The following is a 13,022-nucleotide window of genomic DNA, read 5'->3' on the forward strand; positions in this document are numbered from 1 at the left end:
AAGAATTAACAAAGCCAAAAGCTGGTTCTTTGAAAAAATTAACAAAATGGATAAACCATTGGCTAGACTGACTAAAGAAATACAGGAAAGGAAACAAATAACCCGAATAAGAAATGAGAAGGACCACATCACAACAGAACCAATTGAAATTAAAAGAATCATTTCAGATTATTATGAAAAATTGTACTCTAACAAATTTGAAAACCTAGAAGAAATGGATGAATTCCTGGAAAAACATTACCTACCTAAACTAACACATTCAGAAGTAGAACAACTAAATAGACCCATAACAAAAAAAGAGATTGAAACGGTAATCAAAAAACTCCCAACAAAAAAAAGCCCTGGCCCGGACGACTTCACTGCAGAGTTCTACCAAGCTTTCAGAGAAGAGTTAACACCACTACTACTGAAGGTATTTCAAAGCATAGAAAAGGACGGAATACTACCCAACTCATTCTATGAAGCTACCATCTCCCTGATACCAAAATCAGGTAAAGACACTACAAAAAAAGAAAATTATAGACCTATATCCCTCATGAACATTGATGCAAAAATCCTCAACAAAATTCTAGCCAATAGAATCCAACAACACATCAAAAAAATAATTCACCCTGATCAAGTGGGATTTATACCAGGTATGCAAGGCTGGTTTAATATCAGAAAAACCATTAATGTAATCCATCACATAAATAAAACAAAAGATAAAAACCACATGATCTTATCAATTGATGCAGAAAAGGCATTTGACAAAGTTCAACACCCATTTATGATAAAAACTCTTACCAAAATAGGAATTGAAGGAAAATTCCTCAACATAATAAAGGGCATCTATGCAAAGCCAACAGCCAATATCACTCTAAATGGAGAGAACCTGAAAGCATTTCCCTTGAGAACGGGAACCAGACAAGGATGCCCTTTATCACCGCTCTTATTCAACATCGTGTTGGAAGTCTTAGCCAGGGCAATTAGGCTAGACAAAGAAATAAAAGGTATCCGGATTGGCAAGGAAGAAGTAAAGTTATCACTATTTGCAGATGACATGATTATATACACAGAAAACCCTAAGGAATCCTCCAGAAAACTACTGAAACTAATAGAAGAGTTTGGCAGAGTCTCAGGTTATAAAATAAACATACAAAAATCACTTGGATTCCTCTACATCAACAAAAAGAACACCGAAGAGGAAATAACCAAATCAATACCATTCACAGTAGCCCCCAAGAAGATAAGATACTTAGGAATAAATCTTACCAAGGATGTAAAAGACCTATACAAAGAAAACTACAAAGCTCTACTACAAGAAATTCAAAAGGACATACTTAAGTGGAAAAACATACCTTGCTCATGGATAGGAAGACTTAACATAGTAAAAATGTCTATTCCACCAAAAGCCATCTATACATACAATGCACTTCCGATCCAAATTCCAATGTCATATTTTAAGGGGATAGAGAAACAAATCACCAATTTCATATGGAAGGGAAAGAACCCCCGGATAAGCGAAGCACTACTGAAAAAGAAGAAGAAAGTGGGAGGCCTCACCTTACCTGACTTCAGAACCTATTATACAGCGACAGTAGTCAAAACAGCCTGGTATTGGTACAACAACAGACACATAGACCAATGGAACAGAATTGAGAACCCAGACATAGATCCATCCACGTATGAGCAGCTGATATTTGACAAAGGACCAGTGTCAATTAACTGGGGAAAAGATAGCCTTTTTAACAAATGGTGCTGGCATAACTGGATATCCATTTGCAAAAAAATGAAACAGGACCCATACCTCACACCATGCACAAAAACTAACTCCAAGTGGATCAAAGACCAAAACATAAAGACTAAAATGATAAAGATCATGGAAGAAAAAATAGGGACAACCTTAGGAGCCCTAATACAAGGCATAAACAGAATACAAAACATTACCAAAAATGATGAAGAGAAACCCGATAACTGGGAGCTCCTAAAAATCAAACACCTATGCTCCTCTAAAGACTTCACCAAAAGAGTAAAAAGACCACCTACAGATTGGGAAAGAATTTTCAGCCATGACATCTCCGACCAGCGCCTGATCTCTAAAATCCACATGATTCTGTCAAAACTCAACCACAAAAAGACAAACAGCCCAATCAAGAAGTGGGCAAAGGATATGAACACACATTTCTCTAAAGAAGATATTCAGGCAGCCAACAGATACATGAGAAAATGCTCCCGATCATTAGCCATTAGAGAAATGCAAATTAAAACTACGATGAGATTCCATCTCACGCCAACAAGGCTGGCATTAATCCAAAAAACACAAAATAATAAATGTTGGAGAGGCTGCGGAGAGATTGGAACTCTCATACACTGCTGGTGGGAATGTAAAACGGTACAACCACTTTGGAAATCTATCTGGCGTTATCTTAAACAGTTAGAAATAGAACTACCATACAACCCAGAAATCCCACTTCTAGGAATATGCCCTAGAGATACAAGAGCCTTCATACAAACAGATATATGCACACCCATGTTTATTGCAGCTCTGTTTACAATAGCAAAAAGTTGGAAGCAACCAAGGTGTCCATCAACGGATGAATGGGTAAATAAATTGTGGTATATTCACACAATGGAATACTACGCATCGATAAAGAACAGTGACGAATCTCTGAAACATTTCATAACATGGAGGAACCTGGAAGGCATTATGCTGAGCGAAATGAGTCAGAGGCAAAAGGACAAATATTGTATAAGACCACTATTATAAGATCTTGAGAAATAGTAAACCTGAGAAGAACACATACTTTTGTGGTTACGAGGCGGGGAGGGAGGGAGGGTGGGAGAGAGTTTTTTATTGATTAATCAGTAGATAAGAACTGCTTTAGGTGAAGGGAAAGACAACACTCAATACATGGAAGGTCAGCTCAATTGGACTGGACCAAAAGCAAAGAAGTTTCTGGGATAAAATGAATGCTTCAAAGGTCAGCGGAGCAAGTGCGGGGGTCTGGGGAACATGGTTTGCGGGGACTTCTAAGTCAATTGGCAAAATAATTCTATTATGAAATCATTCTGCATCCCACTTTGAAATGTGGCGTCTGAGGTCTTAAATGCTAACAAGCGGCCATCTAAGATGCAGCAATTGGTCTCAACCCACCTGGAGCAAAGGAAAATGAAGAACACCAAGGCCACACGACAACTAAGAGCCCAAGAGACAGAAAGGGCCACATGAACCAGAGACCTACATCATCCTGAGACCAGAAGAACTAGTTGGTGCCCGGCTACAATCGATGACTGCCCTGACAGGGAGCACAGCAGAGGACCCCTGAGGGAGCAGGAGATCAGTGGGATACAGACCCCAAATTCTCATAAAAAGACCAAACTTAATGGTCTGACTGAGACTAGAGGAATCCCGGCGGCCATGCTCCCGAGGCCTTCAGTTGACACAGGACAGGAACCATCCCCGAAGACAACTCATCAGAAATGAAAGGGACTGGTCAGCGGGTGGGAGAGAGACGCTGATGAAGAGTGAGCTAATTATATCAGGTGGACACTTGAGACTGTGTTGGCAACTCTTGTCTGGAGGGGGGATGGGAGGATAGAGAGAGAGGGAAGCAGGCAAAACTGTCAAGAAAGGAGAGACTGAAAGGGCTGACTCAAGAGGTGGAGAGCAAGTGGGAGTAGGGAGTGAGATGTATGTAAACTTATATGTGACAGACTGATTGGATTTGTAAACGTTCACTTGAAGCTTAATAAAAGTTATTAAAAAAAATAATAAGGAGTGTATGTCCTTTCTATTTATCTATATAGTCACCATTTTGTGAGGCTTTTCACTCCTTTGTGTAAATCCAAATCTTAATATTCCTTAAGGAATTTTTAGTGTTTCTTATGGTATTTGTACTTGCCTCCAGAAACTTCTCCTCACTAACACTCTGCCTTTCCAGCTCTAATCCCCTCAGCTACCTCTTACTTTGATCTCTGTTACCTCAACTCAATGAGACTACTAGACCATGTTTCATTCCCCTTCTTGGAGTGCAGCCAGTTTGATCAATCATAGGGCTCATCTCACGGCTCTCTTTTTTCAGGGATCACGGTTCTACACTTCCTGTTGTCCAATTTCTGAAAACCATTGGCACATATAATTTTTCTTGTGTTCTACTCATTTATAGTGGAAGGACAAGTCCCATAGCAATTACTTCTTAATGGGTAGAATATACAATATTATTTTCTGGATACAATTTATTAAGTTAAAAACTAGAATAAGATATGTAGAAAAACCCTCAAATATTTGGAATTTAAACATTTCAAAATAACCAATGTGTCAATAAAAGATAAACAAGGAAATTTAGAAAACATTTTGGCTAAATGACAATAAAAATCCAATATATCAAAAATTCAGGATATAGACAAAGCATTGCTAAGTGGAAAAATTATAGTAGTAAATACATCTATTAGAAAAGAACATTTGAGATAAATTATTTGTTAGTGATTTAGACAGCTAGAAAAGTAAGAGTAAATTAAAACCAAAGTAAGCATATGAATGGATGTAATAAAGATAACAGCAGAAATCAATGAAATACAAAACAGATGAATAATAAATTATTTAGCCTAAAGTTAAAACGCAGAGCTTTAGAAAAGATTAATAAAATTGGTAACCAAAAGCAAACTACTGCCATCGAGTAAATTCTCATGCATAGTGACCCTATATGACAGAGAAGAACTGCCCTGTAGGGATTCCAAGACTAGCTAGTGGATTCAAACTGCAGCCTGCATCACCAGGTCTACAATAAAAGTGGGAAGCCCCTAGAAATACTGACAATGAACAAACGAAGAAAACAGGTTGCCCACTATCAGAAATGATAAAGGGTATGTAAGTAACTAAAGGTATTAAAAAAAAAAAAAAGGTATTACATATACTAAAATGATAATTAAAAATATTATGAACAAATTTATGACAATAAATTCACAACTTAAATGACATCCCTCAAATTTATTGAAATAAAGGACTTATTAAAACTGACACAAAATGAAATAAAAAATCTGAGTAGTCCTATATTCATTAAATAAATCAAATTAATTATTAACCTTACCATAAAGAATGGCCTATGCCTGCATCTGAGTTGCTTTCTCAGCTTGTTCTTCTTTTTAGCATGTTATAGGCTTTTTTTTTTTTATAGGCTTAGAGACCTCTTTTACTCTGAAATGTTCCTGACCCTTTTATTTCAAGTGGATATGATTTTTTTTTAATGATTTCCTATATACTAAATTATATTCCACACCATTAGAGAAAAGCTACACCTACAATTTCTTGATAATAAGTCTGCCCCTCCCCTAACTTTGTGCTCTAAATCAGGCTGATATGGGAAAATGTTCTTAAGACTATTAGAAGTTATCGTCCAGTTCAAAATGTCTACGTAGCACATCTTCAATATTCTTAAAAGCTTTTTTGTCTAGCTTGGAGCAGCTTTAAATCTTTCTAAGATTTCAACAAAGATAACTAAACCATTGATTTGATCTTTACCCTAAGGACATTCTTTTATTAGCACCATTCTGTATTAGATACTTATACTCAATCCATTTTAAGTTGAGTGTCTTTTGCTTGGGAATACTGATGATATACACTTTTATTTTAAAACCCATTAAATTCTAGCTCCTTTCTCTTTCCTCTAAACTATGCCTGAAATATAGCTTATCTAATCCTTGTCATGGTATCCATACACTATCTTAAGCAGCTAATGGAAGGTAGCTGGCATTTCCAACTAATTCTAATGTACTCACTGTTCACTAACTGATGTATCAAATTGTGAAAATCTGCTGCAAAAGACCTCTTTAAATTGTTAAAATGCAAAGATGTCATTTGAGGACTAAGGTGTGGCTGACTCAAGCCATGGTATCTTTAATTGCTTCATACACATGCAAAAGCTGGACAGTGAATAAGAAAAACGGAAGAATTGATGCCTATGAATTACCTTATTAATATTATTTTTAATAGGAATATTTATTTAACCAAACACCATTAAAAGATCCTAGAATAACAAATGTTTTACCTTCTGAGAAAATCCAATGGGCTACTACAAGCTAGGTGGAAAGCTATGTTGAGAGGGTTGTGGGGATCAAAAGATAAGAGTTTCAAAATGTATCAGCAACACCTGCTATGTGCACTAAAAGAGGGAAATTTGTTTTTATAAACACAGAAACTCAAGTCCACTAATCAATGGAGTGACACTGATGGGATTATGTTTCCCACACATTCACACCACATGGATCAAAACTAAGCCATGTTCACTAAGCTCCATCTGAATTCCTGACCCATAAAATTATGAACAAATGAAAATGAAGAAATACGTCTTCAGATAGTTATACAGAAACTTATAACTGGAACAGAATTGGAACGGCAGTAACAACAACCTACAACCTAAAAGTAGAAATAGAAAAACAGTGTGGTTATTGCCACTGGAAGCTGAAGAAAGGGTATGAAGTGAAGTATCCAAGTGAAGGAGAACAGTTGTTGTTGTTAGGTGTGGTAGAGTTGGTTTCAACTCATAGTGACCCTATGTACAATAGAACGAAACACTGCTCGGTCCTGCACCATCTTCCCAATTATTGCTACGTTTGAGCCCATTGTTGCAGCCAGTGTGTCAATCCATCTTGTTGAGGGTCTTCGTCTTTTTCATTGATCCCCTACTCTACTAAGCATGATACCCTTCCCAAGAGACTGGTCCCTCCTGATAACATGTCCAAAGCAAATGAAATAAAGTCTCACCATCTTTGCTTCTAAGGAGCATTTTGGTTGTACTTCTTCCAAGACACATTTGTTCATTCTTTTGGCAGTCCATTCAATATTCTTTGCCAATACCATAATTCAAATGTATCATTTCTTCTTCTGTCTTTCTTAGTGAGATTGAGATAGAAACATGCTTATTTTGATATTACTATGCTTGGACATGTTCATTTTTCTACCTGGTTGGATATTTAATAGATATAAAATAATCCAGAGTTAAATTACTCCAGAAAAAAGTGTTCAAGGTTGTGTACCACCTCTCATAAGTACTACTCAAGATAAAAAAAAAAAAAAAAAGAGAGAGAGAAATGTGCATGTCTCTTCCTGCCACTTTGCTTTGACCAAACAATTTTTAAGTAATTTGTCTCAATTATCCCATAAAATTTGTATTGATCCTTCAAGATCCAGCTCACATGTTACTTCTTTAATCAAATATTCCTTGACTGAATCTACAGGGCTAATCCTTCCTCTACAGTCTTAAAGCATATATACTACAAACTTCCTTTTATTATCTCTTTAGGTACATTAATCTCGTGTATTTTTAATTCTTAAGGGTTGACTATCATGCTGAATACAAGAATAAGTGTGTGAATAAATGAAATACAGTGGTTTTCTGACACAGAAGCTAAGCCCTCTGTTACCGGCTGATCTTAGTTTTCTTAAGAAAAATAAACTGTTCAGGCCTTTAGTACTGAAATAATATAATAACATTTCACATTAATTGAGCATTGATTCCTTGCCAGACTGTGCATACTACTGACATGCATCTTCTGAATTAATCCTTCAAGTATACCATGAGTTAATGTTAATATTGCCATTAAAAAATAAAAGAACACTGAGAATTGGAGGTTACATTTTAAGCCCAAGGTCATATAGCCAGTTGAGCCTAGAAGCAAGAAAAAACACAGACTTTTCTGACCACAAAGTCCATGCTATACTCTTGCCTCTGTACCACTGGGATACTATTTTTTTGTCACAGACAAAGTACAAAGGCAACTGAACAGATACCAATCATGTTGTTTGGGCACCTGTAGCAAAAGCCAGGATAGACTGCCATGCACAGATACTGCAAAAACTTTATGAACAGCTGAAAAATATGGCTAAAATACACAGTCCATTTCTATATAACCAAAGAAAATACTGAAACTAACATTGGGATGGTTGGGTACTAGAGAGATTTTTGAGTACTGGGCATTTGACAGAGGGACAGATTGGAATTTTCTCTCCTAGATTCCTAATCACAACCTACATCTGATCATTTCACATCACATACATAGCTCAATTGTGTAAATAATTACACAATTCTTGTTCTAAAGTAATGATTCTGCAAATAAAGATGCTGAGAATAATTAGACTGTTATGAATAATATTACATACATGGAACAATTGTTACATTCTAATTAAATCCAACAATTAGATTCTACTTAGGCAGTGGAAGCTGTACCATGTGTCCATTAGCTAAAAATCATCTGATAGGTATTATTTATTAATAATACAAATGTGTCCCTTCAATTGTTTTAAGATTAACAGCTCTTTCATATATCCTCTTCAACACTGAACATCAGCCATTGCCTTGCAGACACACAAATGAAAGAGGCTCAATCCTGAAATTGAAAACTCACTGCGCTTTTCCTTTGTACATGTTTTACACTTGACTCTGAAACCTTGTTACATCCTTGGTCTCCCCAGAAACTTCTCCTCTCACCCATCTGTGATTATCTATTTCGTGGGATGACTCTTGGCATAAATTTCTGTTATCAGTCCAGGTCCAATCAAGGCACAGGTAACACAACACTTACTTTAGTAGAGAGAATTTTATAGGAAGAATTCTAACCAAGGATATGATTGTTTATTAGGTAACTGAACAAGCAAAAAGGAGAACGACAAAGTATCATGGAGGTCACAGCTGCAGGAAACAACTTTCATCCTGAGAGCTAGAAAAACAAAGGGAAGAGGTTGGAATTATTAAAACTTAGAAGCTTGGAGCAGAGGTCCCTGGAGGTGAAACAAAGACCTCTAAGGAGGAGGCTTGGCTCAGCTTGTGCTGGTTCTCTGAGCTCAGAGACTGGCCCCACTGAGACTGTAACCCAGATCTCTGAGGATAGGACAATGACTAATGCAGATATCTTTGAAAGAGCAACAATGAGAATGGGTCTCCAAGTGTTACAAAAAGTATGAGCTGGATTCAAGTACTGCTATAGGAATGGACTCACCACTACTGGGGGACAAAGTAAGGCTGTGGTGATGCTGACAGGTCCAGGGAGCCAACATGAAGCTGGCTGGCAGCCAACATGAAGCTGGCTAGAAGCCAACAAGAAGCAGAATAGAAGGACTAAGTCCTGTCTTTCTCTTTCAGTCAGTGGGTCCCCCTCTGTTGTTTGGCGCCATCGAGTTGATTCTGATTCATAGCAACCCTATGTACAACAGAACAAAACACTGCCTGAGCGGGGAGCTGCTCCACCCCCTTGAACTAACCCCGGGAGGGGGCCCAGCCGGTTCGAGAAGGCGGCTCGGTGACGCAGCCGGTGGGAGAAGTCCCCAGGAGACAGTGACGGATCTTGGAGCGGGGAGAGCGGTGACCCAGCCAGGGAACCGTCCCGCCGGAATTTTGACTGGGTGCAGGCACAGCATAGGCGCGGAGAGCTGCTCCACCCCCCTGAACTAGCCCCGGGGGGGGGGCAAGACGGTTCTCGCCGGCAGCGTGGCAACGCAGCCGGTGGGAGAAGTCCCCGGGAGGCAGCGACTGGTCTTGGAGTGGGGAGAGCGGCGTCCCAGCCGGGACGTGCGGTTGCGGCACAGGGGTGGGGAGCTGCTCCGCTCGCCTGAGCTGACCCGGGGGGGGCCCAGCCGGTTCGCGGGGGCAGCGTGGCGACGCGGCTGGCGGGACGGGGAGTCCCCGGGAGGCAGCGACTGATTTGGGAGTCGGGAGTGCACCATCCCAGTAGGGGAACCTGGACGTTGGGCGTGGGGCTGGCAGCGGAGGATCTGACCGTGACTCCAGCGGACCAGACCCCCCGGGGTCAATCTCCACACAGCCAGCACACATAGGCGACGCACCTTGCGGAAATCTCAGATATAATAGTCATTCCAAGCAAGACAAGCAACTCTGGCTATATTCTGAGGTGCTACTCTCCTATCTCTCTGATCCCTCCCCCACCCTCCCCAGGAGGCTTCATTAACATCCGAATAGCCTGAGCCAGAGGGAGAACTCTGATAGGGATCTGACTGCATTTTTTTTTTTTAGCGGATTTTCTGGAAAAACTAGTTTCCCAGTGATGGCTCGGAGACAGCAGTCCATATCAAACCACATAAAGAAACAGACCATGACAGCTTCTCCAACCCCCCAAACAAAAGAATCAAAATCTTTCCCAAATGAAGATACAATCCTGGAATTATCAGATACAGAATATAAAAAACTAATTTACAGAATGCTTCAAGACATCAGAAACGAAATAAGGCAAACTGCAGAAAAAGCCAAGGAACACACTGATAAAACTGTTGAAGAACTCAAAAAGATTATTCAAGAACATAGTGGAAAATTAATAAGTTGCAAGAATCCATGGAGAGACAGCATGTAGAAATCCAAAAGATTAACAATAAAATTACAGAATTAGACAACGCAATAGGAAGTCAGAGGAGCAGACTCGAGCAATTAGAATGCAGACTGGGACATCTGGAGGACCAGGGAATCAACACCAACATAGCTGAAAAAAAATCAGATAAAAGAATTAAAAAAAAATAAAGAAACCCTAAGAATCATGTGGGACGCTATCAAGAAGGATAACTTGCGGGTGATTGGAGTCCCAGAACAGGGAGGGGGGACAGAAAACACAGAGAAAATAGTTGAAGAACTCCTGACACAAAACTTCCCTGACATCATGAAAGACGAAAGGATATCTATCCAAGATGCTCATCGAACCCCATTTAAGATTGATACAAAAAGAAAAACACCAAGACATATTATCATCAAACTCACCAAAACCAAAGATAAACAGAAAATTTTAAAAGCAGCCAGGGAGAAAACAAAGGTTTCCTTCAAGGGAGAATCAATAAGAATAAGTTCAGACTACTCAGCAGAAACCATGCAGGCAAGAAGGGAATGGGATGACATATATAGAGCACTGAAGGAGAAAAACTGCCAGCCAAGGATCATATATCCAGCAAAACTCTCTCTGAAATATGAAGGCGAAATTAAGATATTTACAGACAAACACAAGTTTAGAGAATTTGCAAAAACCAAACCAAAGCTACAAGAAATACTAAAGGATATTGTTTGGTCAGAAAACCAATAATATCAGATACCAGCACAATACAAGGTCACAAAACAGAACGTCCTGATATCAACTCAAATAGGGAAAGCACAAAAACAAACAAATTAAGATTCATTAAAAAAAAATAAAAAAATAATACACATAACAGGGAATCATGGAAGTCAATAGGTAAAAGATCACAATAATCAAAAAGAGGAACTAAATACAGGAGGCATTGAACTGCCAGATGGAGAGTGATACAAGGCGATAGAGAACAATACAAGTTAGGTTTTTACTTAGAAAAATAGGGGTAAATAATAAGGTAACCACAAAAAGGTATAACAACTCCATTACTCAAGACAAAAGCCAAGAAAAACGTAACGACTCAACTAACATAAAGTCAAACACTATGAAAATGAGGATCTCACAATTTACTAAGAAAAACGTCTCAGCACAAAAAAGTATGTGGAAAAATGAAATTGCCAACAACACACATGAAAAGGCATCAAAATGACAGCACTAAAAAATTATTGATGTATAATTACGCTGAATGTAAATGGACTAAATGCACCAATAAAGAGATAGAGAGTCACGGACTGGATAAAGAAACACGATCCATCTATATGCTGCCTACAAGAGACACACCTTAGACTTAGAGACACAAACAAACTAAAACTCAAAGGATGGAAAAAAATATATCAAGCAAACAATAAGCAAAAAAGAAGAGGAGTAGCAATATTAATTTCTGACAAAATAGACTTTAGACTTAAATCCACCACAAAGGATAAAGAAGGACACTATATAATGATAAAAGGGACAATTGATCAGGAAGACATAACCATATTAAATATTTATGCACCCAATAACAGGGCTGCAAGATACATAAATCAAATTTTAACAGAATTGAAAAGCGAGATAGATACCTCCACAATTATAGTAGGAGACTTCAACACACCACTTTCGGAGAAGGACAGGACATCCAGTAAGAAGCTCAACAGAGACACGGAAGATCTAATTACAACAATCGACCAACTTGACCTCATTGACTTATACAGAACTCTCCACCCAATTGCTGCAAAGTATACTTTTTTTTCTAGCGCACATGGAACATTCTCTAGAATAGACCACATATTAGGTCATAAAACAAACCTTTGCAGAATCCAAAACATCGAAATATTACAAAGCATCTTCTCAGATCACAAGGCAATAAAACTAGAAATCAATAACAGAAAAACTAGGGAAAAGAAATCAAATACTTGGAAACTGAACAATACCCTCCTGAAAAAAGACTGGGTTATAGAAGACATCAAGGAGGGAATAAGGAAATTCATAGAATGCAACGAGAATGAAAATACTTCCTATCAAAACCTCTGGGACACAGCAAAAGCAGTGCTCAGAGGCCAATTTATATCGATAAATGCACACATACAAAAATAACAAAGAGCCAAAAGCAGAGAACTGTTCCTACAACTTGAACAAATAGAAAGTAAGCAACAAAAGAACCCATCAGGCACCAGAAGAAAACAAATAATAAAAATTAGAGCTGAACTAAATGAATTAGAGAACAGAAAAACAATTGAAAGAATTAACAAAGCCAAAAGCTGATTCTCTGAAAAAATTAACAAAATTGATAAACCATTGGCTAGACTGACTAAAGAAATACAGGAAAGGAAACAAATAACCCGAATAAGAAACGAGAAGGACCACATCACAACAGAACCAAATGAAATTAAAAGAATCATTTCAGATTACTACAAAAAATTGTACTCTAACAAATTTGAAAACGTAGAAGAAATGGATGAATTCTTGGAAAAACACTATCTACCTAAACTAACACATTCAGAAGTAGAACAACTAAATAGACCCATAACAAAAAAAGAGATTGAAACGGTAATCAAAAAAACTTCCAACAATAAAAAGCTCTGGCCTGGACGGCTTCACTGCAGAGTTCTACCAAACTTTCAGAGAAGAGTTAACACCACTACTACTGAAGGTATTTCAAAGCATAGAAAATG

This window comes from Loxodonta africana, chromosome 22 (genome assembly GCF_030014295.1).
Source record: "Loxodonta africana isolate mLoxAfr1 chromosome 22, mLoxAfr1.hap2, whole genome shotgun sequence".
Classification (NCBI taxonomy): domain Eukaryota; kingdom Metazoa; phylum Chordata; class Mammalia; order Proboscidea; family Elephantidae; genus Loxodonta; species Loxodonta africana.